The 18,088-nt window shown below is 43.5% G+C and overlaps 1 non-coding gene across 1 annotated transcript; it reads left to right on the plus strand.

Annotated features, from left to right (window-relative positions):
• Positions 1–9,786: 9,786 nt before the first annotated feature.
• On the plus strand, positions 9,787–9,893 carry LOC147934255 (small nucleolar RNA R71). The gene has a single exon (XR_015573353.1). It is a non-coding gene; the product is annotated as a small nucleolar RNA R71 (small nucleolar RNA).
• Positions 9,894–18,088: the final 8,195 nt, after the last annotated feature.

Here is an 18,088-nt window from a genome sequence, read left to right on the forward strand (position 1 = left end):
GTATGCAAGGATGATGCAAAAACTTCCTAAACATGAAAAGTGTATAAAAAAGGTTCTAAAATGATGCAAAACGACTAGTTATCCTAGCTAAATGTATGACAAATGCATGCTAAGGAGATGCAAAATATAGACATATCAACTCCCCCAAACTTATTCTTTGCTTGCCCTCAAGCAAATAATCAGGAACAAAGTATGGAAGAGAGGTGTGAAGATGGGGTCTCAGAACCTAAAACATGCTGAAAAGAGTAGTTAGAATCAAGGTCCTTGTTTTTAGTTCTATGATGCATGGTGAAGGAACTTTAATTATTTAATCTACACATGCAATCCTATCTATCATTCCCTTTAACATTCATTAACAGAGAACCGTGAATCAAGCTAAGCAATGTCATTGAACTCATTTGGCTAGGGCGAAAGGCCAAAGATGAAGATTTTCTCCTTCTCAAGTGGTTTTGTCAATACAGAATAAGGTTCTGTCACGAAAAAGAGTTGAGCTCAAAAGAAGGCTAAAGGTCGAAACCAACTGATACGTACAAGAGCAGCGCCCTGTCTACCCAAAGAACATTCCAAACTGAAGTTGATCCTATCTCTACCCTTCATCAGAAACTTCATCTCAAACCCATTCTTTCATTCTTTAGACTTGGTCTTAGGAGGAGTTCACTTATTATCATTCTAGCGGATTGGGAAATTTTTATTATTAGTAAGGTTCTTTTTTTTCTTCTTCTAAGGACTCTAGACATCTTAAACATTTTACTTTCTTTTCTTTGTCTAATCTTTTCGGTTTATGCCCAGAACCAGTAACTCAGTATTTTGCTCAACCCAAATCCTTTACTAGACTTGTAAACTTTGAGAACACATCCCCCTCCTAAAGACTTTCTACCCTTTACTTTATTTTTACTCTATCACTTTTCTTCGCAAATCCATACCCAATGCCCAAAATCGAGTTCTCACCTAGTCCTACTAGTCCGGATAACGCAAACTAGAACTACACAGGATCCTACTCTTGTCGGTTAGAACCTAACACTTTTTAACAAGCTCAACTCGGAAAAAGGCCTGACACTCAAGAATACAATTGGCTTGAAAGAAGGGTTGGTTAATGGTGCGGGGAACTGTTCCAAAGATGGGAATCAGCTACTTGGATTAACAAGGGTGGTAAAAAGGAGAAAGATAATCCAAGTATGTATGCGGTATCCATGAGTTCAATTTCAATGCATAACATGATAATTGCAAGTCAGCATTAGGTTCAGGTAGATAGGGAATGATGTCAATTCAAAACATGTTTCAATCTTACAATTTCAAGTTCAATCAACATGCATCAAAGAACTAATAACAAGGGCCCTGATCCTATCCTATTGAATCCAACATGCTAATCATCGACCCCTATGCTAAATGCAACAACCCTATATGAATAAACCTAAACTCAATCCTAATATGCAAGTTCAAACTACATGAACACTCTGTTTTTGTGGAAATTTTCGATTTTTTTTTTTTATGCAAATAGATGAATGCAAATTCAATCATGATATGATGCAAGAATTGGAAATAAGAATCACAAAAAACAACATCAGATACATCATCTCAAACCCTCCCCCAAACTTAAATTACATAGTCTCCTGTGTAAGAAAAATTTGCAGAAGGATTTAAAAATCACAACATAAACAATGCAGGATGAAATGGTATATACAAGGGAAGGTAGGAGTACCTCAATAGTAGAAGAAAGAGTCGGAGCTCGCCCAAGGAGTTGGTGCGTGATACTGGCTCTGTCCTTCACCGTGTGCGGGATCTGTGGGAGTGACCTCAGCTGGTTGGTCGAGTTGCTGCTCAACTGCTTGCGTGTTCTGATACATGTTCGGCTGCTCGTCACACTGCATGTCATCGACTCTTGACTCACCATGATCCGATACCAACACAACAACCTCCGTAGGCTGATAATCACCTTGATGTTCGATTGGTTGCTCAACCTCAAGTTCATGCTCATCTCGAGCTGCAGAACGACGCTCAGATCAACGACTAGAAGACGCTCTGGAACCTTGCGAACCGCGTCTCTATCTCTCCCTAGACTCGTGTGACGAGTGGCGTGAAGGAGCGGGTGAGGGTTGACGCTCCCGAGGCACATATGAAGATTGACGTGCTGGGGAGGGAAGCAGAGTGAGTGTTCTCTGACGAGTTATCTCAAGTGTCACGGAGGCTCGTCCCGGCATGGGTCTGGTGTCCTCGGGGATAGACCTAGGGACGACGGTAGTGGAAGTCGAGCAGCTAAACTTACGCATGAAGTTTGTCATTGTCTTGGTGAAGATGCTGAACGCCTTGTCTCTGGCCTTCCCCCATCGCTGAAGCTTGTTGAGGCGTTCATGAGCTGCTCTAACTCCCTTAGCCATTCTCGGGTCTGAGTACTCTTCGAAGTGAAACTGCTCAGGGCGGTACTCAACTTCGTCCTCCTCCATCGGGTCTGCTCCTGTTTCTGCAATCTCTACCCGCGGCATCTCATCCCCAGACTCGTACAGAGTGTCCGTGGGAGGTATGAACTCTACATTTTCACCCCTCAAGATAGTAGGCAGCTCGATGCAAGGCAGGAGTAATCTCGAGGGACCAACCTCCGGATGCACAAACTTGTAAATCAACCGTCCCTGCCTCAAACCCCGCTCCAGAGTGCGCAACTGCCACAAGTTGTTCGCGTCGATCCAGCATGGTGAGTGTGGCTCGGATAGTAATGGAACACCAGCTTCCTCAAGAAACCAAGTCGCCACGCCGCCCATACACATCACTCCGGGAGAGTTGTTGCTGTTGAGTCTCGAGACCCAAGTCTTGTATGACATCATGTAGTTGAGGAGGTAGAGCGAGATGGAAGTGTTACGTGTCACCTTGCAGCTCGGTGCCATCCATTGCCGTGAATGAGAGTCCCTTAAGTGCTAGATCTATCATCTCGAGCTCGTCTTTCGTGATGTATCCCTTAATCTCTTTGGCATAGAATGCATTGGCCACTGCCTTCTGGAAGTAACGCAACACTAGGCTTCTCAGGTTCGTCGCTTTCGTTTTTGATGAAGTGAATGTGGGCATGCTTCCAATCATCGCCCAGAGTGCTGATATTTCGTTCCTATCGAACTGCGGCGTAGTCCTCGTTCCGCTGGGAAATCCAAAGATCTCTTCGATGGTTCTGTAAGTAAGGGTGTAGAATTGACCATGAATGCGGAATGTAATGTACCCCAGCCCTCCATCAGACATTATGCCTGGCTTAACCGCGTATAAGTGCATCTCCAAAGTAGAGAGGAACTGGATAGTCTCCTCTTTGTACCCATTCTTGGGGGTGTTCATGAGTCGCTCCAGATGGCATCGCCTAAATAAGTACTGAACATCCTCCGCAATCCCGAGCTTCTCCATAGTCTCGACATGAGGGTATCTTGTTCTGCTGAACTCCAACTGCTGAAACAGCTCGTAATACTCCTTGGGAGTCAATTTCATCTCGGTTGATTTCCGTCTTACGGATTTCCTGGGAGCCTGTGCGGAACGCGACTTAGGTTCTTCCTGTTCGTAATCATTGCCTTCCTCTCTAGAGTTAGAAGTTTGTGTCGGTTTCTTCCTGCGACTCTTGCTCTTAGTGAGCGGAATGGCTGGTCTGCTTGACCCCGCCGCTTGGCCTGAACCCCCAACAACTTCGCCGACCATGTTTTTCAGTTCTAAGAAGCGCTTCGCCATAGACTTGGACGATGAGCGTTCTCCAGCCTTACACCCATATGCATCTCTCATCTCCTCTATTAACTCAGTACTCTTTATGCTCCGTTGAGACATGATGAACTCAAAGCTAAGCGCCAATATATTAGTTCACAAGTGACAAAAACAATTATGAAGTTTTAAACGAGAAAGTGCAAAGGGAAGTTAATCCAAACGAGCGTGTGTAGCGGAATTGGCTCGATTGTGGTGGTCGGACAGGCGAGAACAGTGCGGCTCGAGTGGGACACGGATGTGGTTCAAGATGTTGGCTCGAGTGTTCTTGTGAAACAGGCTCGAGAGATGCAGCGTAAGTGGCTCGGTGGAGGCAATGAGATGTCGGTGAGAATGGCGTGTTCGAGCAGCTCGATTGGCGTGGTTGAAGATGACGGTTCGAGCAGGATTTCGAGATTGGCTTGATTGCAGAGTCTCGGACGGGATGTTGGGTAAATGGAGAACGGCTCGATTGACGCTTCCCGGAGACGGCTCGATTGAGGCTTCCCGGAGAGTTGTGCAGCAGACGCGTCGAGTGGTCACGAGATCGGCTAGATTGAGTTGAGCGAATGGCTCATGCGTGTCGGGTGTGCGGTGAAGACGGTGAAGACGATCGGCTCGATTGTAGAGTTGAGAGGGTGCCGGATCGAGTGGTGCTTTGCGGGCTCGAACGGTGGTTGGCTCGAGTTGAGAATCACGGTCGAGTTGCAGAATGATACTGGTTGGTTCGACTAGGTAGAGTGAAACGTTGGCGAGAACGATACCGCGGCGGTGGTTGAGCTTCGACGGTGTGTGATGCAGCTGATCACCTTGTGAAATCGAGCAAAGAGATAGGGAGTGAAAAAAAATGAGTGAAATATTTAAGTGATTGTTGGTGGGTGAGAGTAAAGAGAGAGGTGAGACAACGTCTAAATAGAAAGAGAGTTGTGAGGGTGTAGTGGGTTGATGGGACAAAAAGATGATGTGTTTGGTGAGAGGGAACAAGGATGGGAGAGAGTGATATGATGGGCACATGGGAATTGTGAGGAAAAGAAGATTATAAATGAACGGTTGGGAGGAGTCAAAAATCACTTCTCTTCACTCTCATTTTCATTCTGTCTATACTCGATATTTTATATCTTATTTGCTGTCCTTTCTTTTCTTTCTTATGTTGCCCATACTCCTCTCTATAGATTCATGAACACTAGAAAACTAAAAACAAAAATTAAAAACATAAGGATCCTAAAAAAATATTTACAATGATACCTTTGGGACTTCCTCCCATGTGAGCTTGTTTAAAGTCCCTAACTTGACTTTTCAGCTTTTTATGCTTTTGAGGGTTCATAGAGGAGCACAGAAGACCCTTCTGGGCGGACTTGATCAGTTAAATATTTCTTGACTCTCTGACCATTTATAGTGAACTCACTACCATCCTTGTTCAGAAGAGTTATGGCTCTGTATGGCAGAACTTCCTTGACGTCAAAAGGTCCAGACCACCTAGACTTAAGCTTTCCAGGAAATAACTTAAGTTTGGAGTTGAAAAGCAAAACCTGATCTCCAGCCTTGAGCTCCTTGACAACAATTTTCTTATCATGAAAATTCTTGGTTCTTTCTTTATAGATCTTTGAGCTCTCATAGGCATCAAGTCTGATTTCTTCCAACTCATGTAGATCAAGAATCCTCTTAGCCTGAGCTGTATCAATATCTAAGTTCAGCAACTTGATAGCCCAAAGCGCCTTGTACTCAACCTCTACAGGGAGATGACATGCTTTACCATATACCAGCTGAAATGGTATTCTGCCTATTGGCATCTTGAATGTTGTTCTGTACGCCCAGAGAGTCTCATCCAACTTCACAGACCAATCTTTCTTCGAAACTCCAACAATCCTTGATAGGATACCTTTGATCTGCTTATTCGAGACTTCAACCTGTCCGCTGGTCTGAGGGTGATACGCAGTAGACACCTTGTGCTTGACCCCATACTTTCTCAGCATATTTTCAAATACCTTGTTGATGAAGTGAGTTCCACCATCACTGATCACCGCTCTGGGTATCCCATACCTTGGAAAAATTATACTTTTGAACAGCTTTAGAACAACCTTGTGATCATTGGTAGGACTGGCAATGGCTTCGACCCACTTAGATACATAATCAACTGCCACCAGAATATAGACATTACCATTTGATGGAGGGTTGAAAGGTCCCATGAAGTCTATACCCCAAATATCAAATATCTCTTCTTCCAGGATCGGATTCTGGGGCATCTCGTTCATCCTTGTGATGTTGCCCATCCTCTGACAAGCATCACACTTGGTGATGAAACTGTGAGCATCTTTGAACAAGGTTGGCCACCAGAGACCTGCTTGAAGAACCTTCTGAGCTGTCTTGAATGTGGCGAAGTGACCTCCATAGGTGGAACCGTGACAATGCTCAAGCACTCCCTGCACTTCCCCTTCTGCTATGCACCTTCTGAACAGACCGTCAGAACCTCTCTTGTATAGATAGGGTTCATCCCAGAAGTAGTGGTTAACCTCTCTGAAAAACTTCTTCTTCTTGTAGGGATCCATGTCATCAAGAACTTCTCCACAGACCTTGTAATTCACAAAATCAGCATACTATGGTGCAGAGTCTGAAGTGATCACTATACAATTGATTTTAGGTTTTCAACCCCTGTGTCATGCATCTGCTCACAAACCTGGGCGACCAAAAGTTGTTCCTCACGCATTGAATCATCTATTGGAACAGCATCTTTAATCCTCATTCTGGACAGGTGGTCCCAACTCCATTTTCTATGCCTTTTTTGTCAACAATCTCCATGTCAGACTCCTGAAGAAGCAGAATCCATCTCAACAGTCTTGGCTTGGTATCCTTCTTCGAGTATATGTGTCTCAGAGCAGCATGATCGGTATACACAATGACCTTCGAACCCACAAGATAACTCCTGAATTTTTCGAATGCAAACACAACTGTTAGGAGTTCCTTCTCTGTGGTAGCATACCTTCCTTGAGTCTCGTCCAAGGTGCCACTTGCGTAGTAAATGATATGAAGCTTCTTGTCGATGCGCTGTCCCAGAACAGCCCCAACTGCGAAGTCTGAAGCATCACACATGATCTCAAAAGGGTAATCCCAATTTGGAGCTTGTACTATGGGTGCTGAAACCAAAGCCTCCTTGATCTTGCTGAAGGCTTCCAGACATGCTGCATCAAATTCAAACTCAACCTCCTTGCACAGCAACCTTTTCAATGGTCTTGCAATTTTTGAGAAGTCTCTGATGAATCTCCTGTAAAACCCAGCATGTCCCAGAAAACTTCTTATGTCCTTCACTGTCTTAGGCGGTTGAAGCTGAACCATGACCTCAATCTTTGCCTTGTCAACCTCAATTCCTCTTTCAGAAATTTTGTGTCCCAGAACGATCCCTTCTTCAACCATGAAATGGCACTTCTCCCAGTTCAGCACCAGGTTCGTCTCCTCACATCGCGTCAATACCGTGCACAGATTTAACAAACAAGAGGAGAAAGTGGAACCGTATACAGAGAAGTCATCCATAAACACTTCCACTAACTCCTTAGTTAAATCCGAGAAGATCGAAGTCATACACCTCTGAAAGGTGGCAGGAGCATTGCACAAACCAAATGGCATGCGTCTGTAGGCAAAAGTGCCATAAGGACAAGTAAAGGTTGTCTTTTCCTGATCATTTGGGTGGATAGGGATATGGAAGAATATACCCATAAAGGAAACAATAATAAGGATGACTAGCTAGTCTCTCCAACATTTGATCAATGAAAGGCAGAGGAAAATGATATTTCCTAGAAACAGCATTCAACTTCCTATAATTAATGCACATCCTATGTCCTGTGATGGTCCTAGTTGGGATTAGCTCATTTTTTTCATTTTTGATAATAGTGATTCCTCCCTTTTTAGGTACACAGTGCACTGGAGATACCCAAGTACTATCATAGATAGGATAGATAACTCCAGCATCAAGCAGTTTTAAAATTTCTTTCTTTACTACTTCCTTCAGGTTAGAGTTCAATCTCCTTTGGGGTTCAATGCTAGCATAAGACTCATTTTCAAGATTGATCCTATGTGTGCAAAGACTAGGTGAGATTCCCTTGATATCATCTAAAGAATAACCTATAGCCTTTCTATATTTCTTAAGCTCAGTTACTAGCATCCTCAATTTATCATCACTCAACCTAGCATTCACTATGACAGGATAAGTAGAATTGGTTCCCAGAAAAACATACCTGAGTCCGGAAGGGAGAGTTTTGAGTTCTACCTTTGGAGCTTTCAGTTCCGACCAGTCGTCAGCATGGGAGTCTGGAATGTTCACGGTCGAGTGGGAGGGGTGCGACTCGATCGAGTGGGAGATATCACATTCTGAACTCTCTGTCTCAACTGCACATACCTCCTCTGCATTAGATAGCTGCTCGAATTTCTCTGGTCCATCCGTTTCTCTGTGGGCGTCTAGCAGATTCTTGTAACAAGTGGCTCCTCAAGCAGGAACCCTTCTTCTCCCCTTTTGGTCAAAGCAATCTTGAGATGATCCTCCTCAGCTAATTCCTCCAACAACTCATCAGCCAATTTATCCATCTCTTCAATGTAGAAGAGTTGTCCTCCTATCGTTGGCTTCTTCAAGGTATCCTTGATGTCAAACTTCATAATGAAGTCGTCGCCCAGATTGAGATCAATCTTGCCATTTCTGACATCAATGATGGCTCCAGCAGTCGCCAGGAACGTCCTAAGATCAGAGGATCTTTTGGTTCTTCATCCATCTCCAGAACCACAAAGTCGGTTGGCACTTCCACGTCTCTGATCCTGACGGGTAAGTCTTCTAAAATACCATTTGGAAGTCTCATTGATCTGTCTGCAAGGATGAGAGAGATGTCACAACCCTTGAACCTTGTAAAACCCAACCTCGTAGCAACAGAGAGTGGCATCAGATTAACTGAAGAGCCAAGATCACATAGACACCTATCAAAAGACATAGGGCCAAGGGAGCAAGGTAGAGTGAATGATCCAGTATCTTTGAGCTTCTTGGGTACAACCTTCTTCTGGATGATTGCACTGCACTCAAGACTTAGTACCACCATGCCTTGAATTTCTTTTGATCTCTCCATCACTAAATCCTTGAGAAATTTCTGGTAGTGAGGAACAAGTGCGAATGCATCCAACAATGGCATCCTCAACTCAATCTCCTTGACTTGTTTTTCGAACAAGGCTTTGTACTTCTCAGTAAGCTGCTTCTTGAACCTAACTGGGAATGGTAGAGGAGGCTTGTATGGTGGAGGGATGAACCTCGCAGGTTTGTCATCAGAAACAACAGGTTCCTTAACTGCTTCAGGTTCAGTCTGCTTCACTGGTTCGATTGGATCTTTGACTGCTTCGACTGGATCCTTGATCTGAGCTTCATCTTGAACAAAATCCTCCCCATCTAATTCCTCACTGTCCTCAGTGATGTCTAGAACTCCTTGCCTGGGAGGCAATGTTTCCCCACTTCTCAGTGTAATTGTGTTTGCAAACTCCTTGGGGTTTTGAACAGCCTTCCCTGGGAATTGGCCAGGCTTTGGTGCAGAACTAGAAGCGGATTGGCCTTCCATATACCTTATCTTCGAATTCAGAGCTTCAAATTTGACGTTCAGATCATTGTATGAACATTCCATCCTCTGACTAAGGTCAGCAAACTTATTAGCAGTATCCATAGATCCGCTAGCTTGACCCTGAAGAAGTTGTTGCATCATTTGCTTCAATCTTGATCGGGGGCTGAAGCAGGTTGAACTGGTGAAGGGCGGAATCCTGGAGGTAGTCCTGAGGGAGCTTGGTAACCTTGCTGGATTTGTTGTTTGGGTACGAATCCTTGATTGTAAGGCACAAAAGGTTTTTGCTGACCTTGTTGGTGCTGCTGAGGATGGTACACCTGATCCTGTGGATTTGCAACGTTGGTGCTCCGGTAAGACAAATTGGGGTTCGTCTTATAGGGGTTGTAGCCCTTGTTCCCATCCTTCATCAACGTCTTTGTTGAGGAAATTACCGTTAGAAGCAGTGTCAAGCAGCATGCGAATTTTTAGAAGTACACCACGATATAGAGTACTTAGCAGTGACTCATTGCTGAAACCATGGTGTGGACACTAGCTGTGGTAACCCTTGAAAAGCTCCCAGGCTTCACAGAATGATTCGGAGCTTTTCTGAGTAAAGTTAGAAATCTCATTCCTGAGACGTGTTGTTCTGGAGTTGGAGAAGAACTTGGCCAAGAATGCTTTCTTGCAACCATCCCAGGTGGTGATTGATCCCATGGGAAGGTTTTTCTCCCATTGATGAGCTTTGTCTCCCAGGGAGATAGGAAGAGGCGAAACTTGTAACCATCCTCACTCATGCCGTTGATCTTGGTAAGACTGCACAGACGGTCGAACTCGTCCAAGTGGTCGAGTGGATCCTCCATAGGCAACCCGTGAAACTTGTTTCCTTGGATCATGGAGATCAGACCACTCTTGATTTCGAAATTGTTGTTGTGCACGGCGGGAGGGACGATTCCAGCACGCTGAGTATAAGTGTTCGGTGCATCCCTAGCACCAATGTTTCATGGTCCCGGATTTGGTCCATTCGGTTGTTCCATAGCGATTGGTGCAGGATGATCAGTGAGTTGACGAACTTGTCGTGGTCTTTGTAACCGATTGTTGTCGTCGATAGCAGGAAGGAGATTCTGATGCCCTCTTGATCTGGTGTGCATGCAAGGTCGCAATCAACAGGTTCCTGAGATGCAAAACAAACAAGCAGACAACCTAAACAAGTCAGTACTCAGAGTGATAAGTGTAACAGAACTTAATCTTGCAAAACTTAAAATCTTAAATGTTGAAAAATGAATCCCAAATGGCAACGGCGCCAAATTGATACTAGGATTTTTGTATGTCCTAGCAGGTTTAATTAACCTTATGCAGTTGTAATACTTAAGGTGTCAATCCAGTTGGGAAACGTTACTAACAATTAAGATGCAATCAAGAAATCACAAGTTAAGCCAATTCAATAAGAGTGTTTTTATCTAACAGTCCTAGAATGATCATAATGCAAAACGGAAATGTGTTCTAGAAATAGAAACGAGAATGTATGACGAGAAGCGAAAATGAATGAAAACAAAAACGAGTCTAAGCATGAACTAAACAACAAGAATCAAAACAATCTCCAGAATGCAATAAAATTCAGAAAGAAAGAAGTCCTAAGGATGGGGGTAATTGATGTCGGTGGAGTATCCTAGTCTATAGAGTGTTTAACATGCCACAAGCAAACTATCCCTAAACAATGAACATCACGACTTAGCTAATTCAATCTCTTGACAGAAGCTACTCAGACTCAACCACTTCCAAACCTAGCTCTCGCTAGAGAAACATGATCAAGCGTGGCATGACAAACAAGTTCATTCACGTCAACAAACATCCTAGACAACTAATCTCTTAGGCTAGGAACGTAAGTCTCTGGCACTAGTTGGTCAGATATTTCATCGAACACCTTTTGGGTGCGGAAATGTCTAAGACCTAGTTCCAATTGATCAGAGAGAAACTAGTATTTCTAACTCTAGTCCAGAAGGGATCATACAAATCAAAGCTTAAACACTCTACATCCTAAGATCCTCCACCTAATTTATCCCATCCTCAAGAACTACCACACTACTCAGATCCGAAAATCATCATCAAGGATGCAAACCCAAAACACACATTGAAACAAGCATTCTTAGATAGATAAAAATGAGATGAACAAGTTTGTAGAAGAAATCAAATGGAAAAACTCAATGAATTAAAAGATATCTGGATATAAAGTCTCAGAACGTTTTTGGAGGCTAGGTAAAACCTTTAAAACAAAATGAGGTAAAAGATAAGATGTCCCCCGGGACAAAGACTTAACAAAATGTATTTATAGTAAAAAAAACATGTAAATCCCTAAAACTTAAAACGACAAGATAGAACGTCGGTTTGAGAATCTCCTGAAGCGTGTAAGATGGAGCACCTTCTTGACATGCGCGATTTGGTCGGTGTGCAACCAGTGGCTCGATTGGCGATTCGAGAATGGCTCGAGTGATGTGTTCCCGACTGGTGACCTGAGAATGGCTCGGGTGATACGTTCCCGACTGGTGACCTGAAAATGGCTCGGGTGATGCGTTCCCGACTAGTGACCTGAGAATGGCTTGGATGATGCGTTCCCGACTGGTGACCTGAGAATAGCTCGATTGAGTGTTCCCGACTGGGTACTTGAGAGTGGCTCGATTGAGTGTTCCCGACTGGTGACTTCAGAGTGGCTCGATTGAGTGGCTTAGAATGGCTCGATTGCGTGGCTCGATTGCGTGTCTGAGAGTCTGCATTTCCGACGTCACCTAGACACCTGAAATACTCCGAAATACACAATGTATGCAAGGATGATGCAAAAACTTCCTAAACATGCAAAGTGTATAAAAACGTTCTAAAATGATGCAAAACGACTAGTTATCCTAGCTAAATGTATGACAAATGCATGCTAAGGAGATGCAAAATATAGACATATCAGCATATGGGTTTAGGCCCGATGAGGAGTCAATATTATGGCATGCAGGCTTTAGCCTGATGACAAGCCTATTGAAACTCAAGGTTGAGACCTATGATTAAAGGAAAGTCCAAAAGATGAGAGCAAATAATGCCTGGAACGTGAGTCTATCACCTAGAGGCAACCTTCGAAGATCGGTCCGAGGAAGTGCGGGATATGGAAACATTTGCACGGAAGTTCTTGGTTGATAGTTGTTCAAGATTCGAGGACGAATCTATGTTGGAGGGGGAAAATTGTAACATCAGCTAACCGGAATCCCGGTTTGGGAGGTGCGTCGGTCGATGCAAGGCTAGTTTGTTGTGAGAAGACTTCATTTAAACGCGTGTTTGGCTGCATTTTGGGGTTCGGAAAACCCTTAAATCGAGCTTGTGTCGTCATTAGTGGAGTTTAGCCGCTTTTGAGAGAAAAGAAGTTCTTAAGTGTACTTGAGAGTTTTAGTGATTTGTGGTTGTTCCTGTGGAGATCTGTAGCTGCGATCGTTGTAGGAGCTTGCTAGGAGTGTAGATCTGTTGGTTTTGACTCAGAATCTTCTTTGGCAAAAGTGAGTGCACACCCATGGCTTATCTAAGCTTGATATTTCTCTGATTTTTGTGTTATGTGGTTGATTTCTTAGCTTGTTAGAGTGTTTATGTGTCACTTGAGGCTTCGAGAAGCTTCTTTGTGGCATTGGATTGTGTTTTGGTTGTTTAGGAATGGAGATCCGGCGAGGAGCTTCGGGGAAAATGATGCAATGCAAGGACAGCGCAAATTGACCTAGGAACATCGGTCAATGCCTTTTGGAGGTGTCGATTAATGCAATTAGGGATTTTGTGAAATGTCGAGCATGCATCTGTTGTTATAGTGTTGGTGTCGGTCAATGCAGGTGAGTCTTGCATCGGTCGATGCAAGCTTGTATCGGTTGATGCAATCATAGATGATTACGGCCAATGCATTGGTTGGTGTCGGTCGATGCAGTTCCTGATTTGTTTGTTGATTGTTGTTTTATGGTTAGAGATATCTCAATTGATTGTGTGTATAGCCCAGTTGATGTGAGGATTGCCTCACAGAGTGTTTATAAAATATACTCACACATCTCATATGTGTTGTGGTGCAAGTAAAAGCAAAATGTGATCGTGGAATCAAGGCGAGGAAGAGGAGGATGTTCTAGTGGTTCATTGATGTGGTCTGACTTCTGTTAGGTTGTTAGAGTTGGGTCATTAGAACATTGATAGGTTGTTGGTTTGATGTTTTATGATTCTGTTGGTGGTTTATTATTGCTATTGAATTATTGGATTATTATTTACTGGTTATTGGTTTAATGGTATCTGTTGATTATTTTCCGCTGTTTGGTTTGATTGTGGTAAGGTACCTAGTTGGTATGGGACTACAAGTTGAACTAATATTGTTATAATAATAATAAAAAAAAGGGTCGAGTTGTTTAAAGGATAAGCCGTATGTGGTGTATAGAAATGCTTCCAGAGTTGGTTTGGGGCGTGTGCTGATGCAGGAGGGTAAGGTCATTGCCTATTGATGCGGACATCGATCCTACCAACCATACCATTGAACCAGATCCTGTACCACATCCTGTACCAGAAGTACGAGAAGGCCCTATGACACGATCAAAGGCTAAACAGTTAAGGATGAGGATTAACCTAGCCGTTCAAGACATCGTAAGCTCTCTAGAGCTGAAGGACGTCAACTGGTCTGTACCACCATCATGCCGCCACAACATATATGATCACATTGCCGAGGAAGAGCTTGTTGAAACCTTCACCCAAATGAGCCTTGATCAAACCAGTTCCCCAGGTATGAAACTTTTTTTGGCAGGTCAAGGAACCTCAAGAAGCCAACAGAAGACATTAGAGCTGCAAGAGACGTGTGATACAAGCTACACCTCTAAAAGCGATCAAGATAGTGAAGATCAAGACCAAGACATAGAGGATGTGGACGAGCATCAAGAGACTGATCAAGATACTCTAGAGGAACTCCAGGAAGACCCCTACGTCAATAAACGAGCCAACAAACAAGTACAAGACAAGAACCCTGAAGTAGCTCATGGAGTAGTACAAGAAGTAGTTCAGAGAACGTCTATTAGGCCTAGATCGCATCCAGGTAAGTCCTATTCAATATTTTCGATCCTTGCAGGTTCCACCAACCCCAACAACGGTTAGAAGGCGTGCTCATCAAAAGAGATCAAGTCTTTTTTAGTATTTTCTTTAATTAGTTTATTTACTTTCAAAAAACAATGGTTTGTGTTTGATTTTATTTGCTTTCCTTTGTTACATTATTTTGCATTTATTTTCGGCCTTAGGGCTAGCTGAATGAATCTTATAAAGTCTCCTTGCAGCAGATGTACGATTTTCACCTTTTATATTAATAAAACGCTGAATTTTCTTACTTTTCTCCTTAAGTGTTCTTAAGAGAATAAGCTTGTTCTTTTTCTTGTGTGTGAGATTCCACAAGGCTAAGTTCGTGTACTGTATCAGAGACCAATCATGTCCGCAACGAGGAGGAAGAATCCCTTGACATGGATGACGATGATATTGATCCACCACCAGATCCATTACGGCGTCAACATCAGCGGAGAAAAGATCCTTTGATGCAAAACCGCGCTCTAGAGGTAGAACCACGAGAACAAAACCGAGATGTCAAACTAATACCTCCTACTTTTGCAGGAAAATCTAATCTGGAGGTTTACATGGACTGGGAGAGACGTATGGAATACATATTCCAATGTTATGGCTATGGAGAAGCTTGAAAAGTAGCCCTCGCATCAGCGTAACTCACCGACAATGCCTTGTCATGGTGGGATAGGACGGTAGCCGATATAAGGAGGCAGCTGTTTGCTACCATCAGCAGTTGGGGAGATATGAAGTACCTCTTGAGGTTGAGGTATGTCCCTGATCATTATCAACGAGACTTACAAAAACGTTTTAGAAAATTGTCTTAGGGAACAAGGACTGTGGATGAGTATTTTGAGGATTTTGAGAAGCTCATGAACTCTTTGGAGCTAGAAGAATCAAGCGAGTCCCTAATGGCTCAATTCATTGATGGCTTACAAGAGCGTATAGCCCGAAAGGTGGAGACATCGAACTACAGCAGCCTACATGAACTACTTCACAAGGTTGCAAGTGGAGCAGGAAATCCAGCGTAAGATGTCTTTAAGGAACCGTACTAGAAACAACACGCCTTGGAATGCAAGCAACAGCCGTAGCATGGACAAAGGCAAAACCGTAGACAACGACTCTAGGTTCAAGAACAAGTCTAGTGAGGCACCTAAAACCTCTAAATCCGAACCAGGTAAGTTCCCTAACACTAGTCAATCCCGTACCCGTGACATTATTTGTTTTAAATGTCAAGGCAGGGGACACATGGCGAGAGAATGTTCGAACCAAAGGGTGATGATTGTCACACCTAGTGGAGACTATAAGTCTCAAGATGAGCGAGATGAGTGCCAGACTGATCCGGAGAATGACGTGGAGTATCCCGACGTAGGAGAACTCCTTGTGATCCGGCGTATGCTAAGTGTACTTGTCGACCCCGAGGAGAAAGTAGAAAGGGAAAATATATTCCACACTCGATGCACAATCAAGAACAAGGTATGTAATTTGATTATTGATGGAGGTTCTTGTACTAATGTTGCTAGCAAGTATATGGTGGACAGGTTAGGTCTTCAAAAAACAAAGCACCCGAGGCCATACAAACTTAGGTGGCTTAACGATGACACCGAGCTGAAAATTGCTGAACAAGTTACTGTATCATTCAGCGTCGGGAAATACCAGGATCAAGTCATATGTGATGTAGTTCCAATGAGGGCCGGACATCTTCTTCTTGGAAGACCATGGCAGTTTGATCGAGCTACAAATCTCGACGGCCGAACAAACCATTACACTTTCACGCACAATGACCGTAATTTCAACCTTGCCCCTTTAAGTCCTTCTGAAGTTCATGACTTGCAAAAACACATGAACAAAGAGGTCGAGGTAAGGACTTCTAACCTTTATTTGAGATCCAATGAAATTTGTAAAACCATGAGTGCCCAAGGCACCGTGCTACTAATGTTGTTCAAAGAATGTTTAAGTACAGGTACAAGTGAGCTTGAACTACCCGCTGAAGTACAAGTTGTACTAGATCAATACAAAGACGTGTTTCCGGAAGAGATACCCCCAGGATTACCCCCTATTCGTGGCATTGAACATCAGATTGATCATGTACCAGGTTCTGCTCTACCTAACAAACCAGCTTACAGAATGAATCCAGATGAATCTAAGGAGTTAGAGAAGCAAGTACGTGAACTCATGGATAAAGGGTACATCAGAGAAAGCCTCAGCCCATGTGCGGTACCAGTTCTCTTAGTTCCGAAGAAGGATGGTACATGGAGGATGTTTGTAGACTGTCGAGCAATCAACAACATCACCATCAAGTATCGACACCCCATTCCAAGACTAGACGACATGTTGGACGAGTTAAGTGGTGCAATCGTCTTCTCCAAAATTGACTTGAGGAGCGGCTATCACCAGGTCCGAATGAGGGAAGGAGATGAGTGGAAAACCGCGTTTAAAACCAAGCAAGGTCTCTATGGGTTGCTTGTCATGCCATTTGGGTTAACCAACGCCCCAAGCACATTCATGCGACTAATGAACCAAAGTCATTTATTGGTAAATTTGTTGTTGTTTATTTTGATGACATACTTATTTACAGTAAGTGCCATTCTGATCACATTAAACATCTAGGGTTGATTTTGAAAACGCTTCGGAAGGAAGGCCTTTATGCCAACCTAAAGAAGTGCTCCTTTTGTACTGATAAGTGTGTGTTCTTAGGTTTTGTAGTGAGTAAACAGGGCCTACAGGTGGATGAGGAGAATATTAAAGCAATAAGAGAATGGCCTACTCCAACTTCGATTGGACACGTTCGCAGCTTTCATGGACTCGCAAGCTCCTACAGGAGGTTTGTCAGGGATTTTAGTACAGTGGCTGCACCAATAACTGCCGTGATCAAGAAAAAAGTGCTTTTCTCATGGGAAGAAGCTCAAGAACAGTCCTTCAACAAGTTAAAAGAGAGGCTCACACAAGCACCGGTCTTAGCCCTCCCAGATTTTGAAGTTATGTTCGAAGTAGAGTGTGATGCATTAGGCTTGGGAACTGGAGCTGTACTACATCAGAGAAAAATACTTGTGGCTTTCTTCAGTGAGAAGTTGAGTGGAGCTACGTTGAACTATCCGAGCTATGACAAGGAGCTTGATGCCTTAGTTCGAGCACTGGAAACGTGGCAACATTACTTGTTATCCAAGCAATTCATCATTCACACCGATCATGAAACCCTCAAGCATCTCAAGGGCCAGACTTCACTTAAGAGAAGACATGCGAAGTGGTTGGAGTTCATTGAGACGTTCCCATACGTGATAAAGTATAAGAAAGGCAAAGAGAATGTGGTTGTTGATGATTTGTCAAGGAGGCATGCTCTTATAGCTACTATGGAGGCTAAAGTAATGGGTTTTGAGCATATCAAGGAGTTGTACAAAAATGATCTAGAATTAGGAGAGTGCTACAAGGAGTATGGCAAAGGAGCATATCAAGCATTCTATCTGCAAGATGGGTTTCTATTTCGAGACAAGCGGTTGTGTATTCCCCAAGGTTCCATGCGAGAATTGATACTTACCGAAGCACATGGTGGAGGTTTTATGGGTCACTTTAGTGTCGACAAGACCTTGGCCGTGGTAATGGAACACTTTGTTTGTCCCCATCTCAAGAAAGACGTTGAGAGATTTTGTGCTCGATGCATTGATTGTCACAAAGCAAAATCCAGGTTACATCCTCATGGTCTTTACTTACCATTACCTATTCCTAACGCCTCTTGGGTAGATATTTCT

Source organism: Camelina sativa, chromosome 11 (genome assembly GCF_030686135.1).
Source record: "Camelina sativa cultivar CO46 ecotype springtype chromosome 11, ASM3068613v1".
Taxonomy (NCBI): domain Eukaryota; kingdom Viridiplantae; phylum Streptophyta; class Magnoliopsida; order Brassicales; family Brassicaceae; genus Camelina; species Camelina sativa.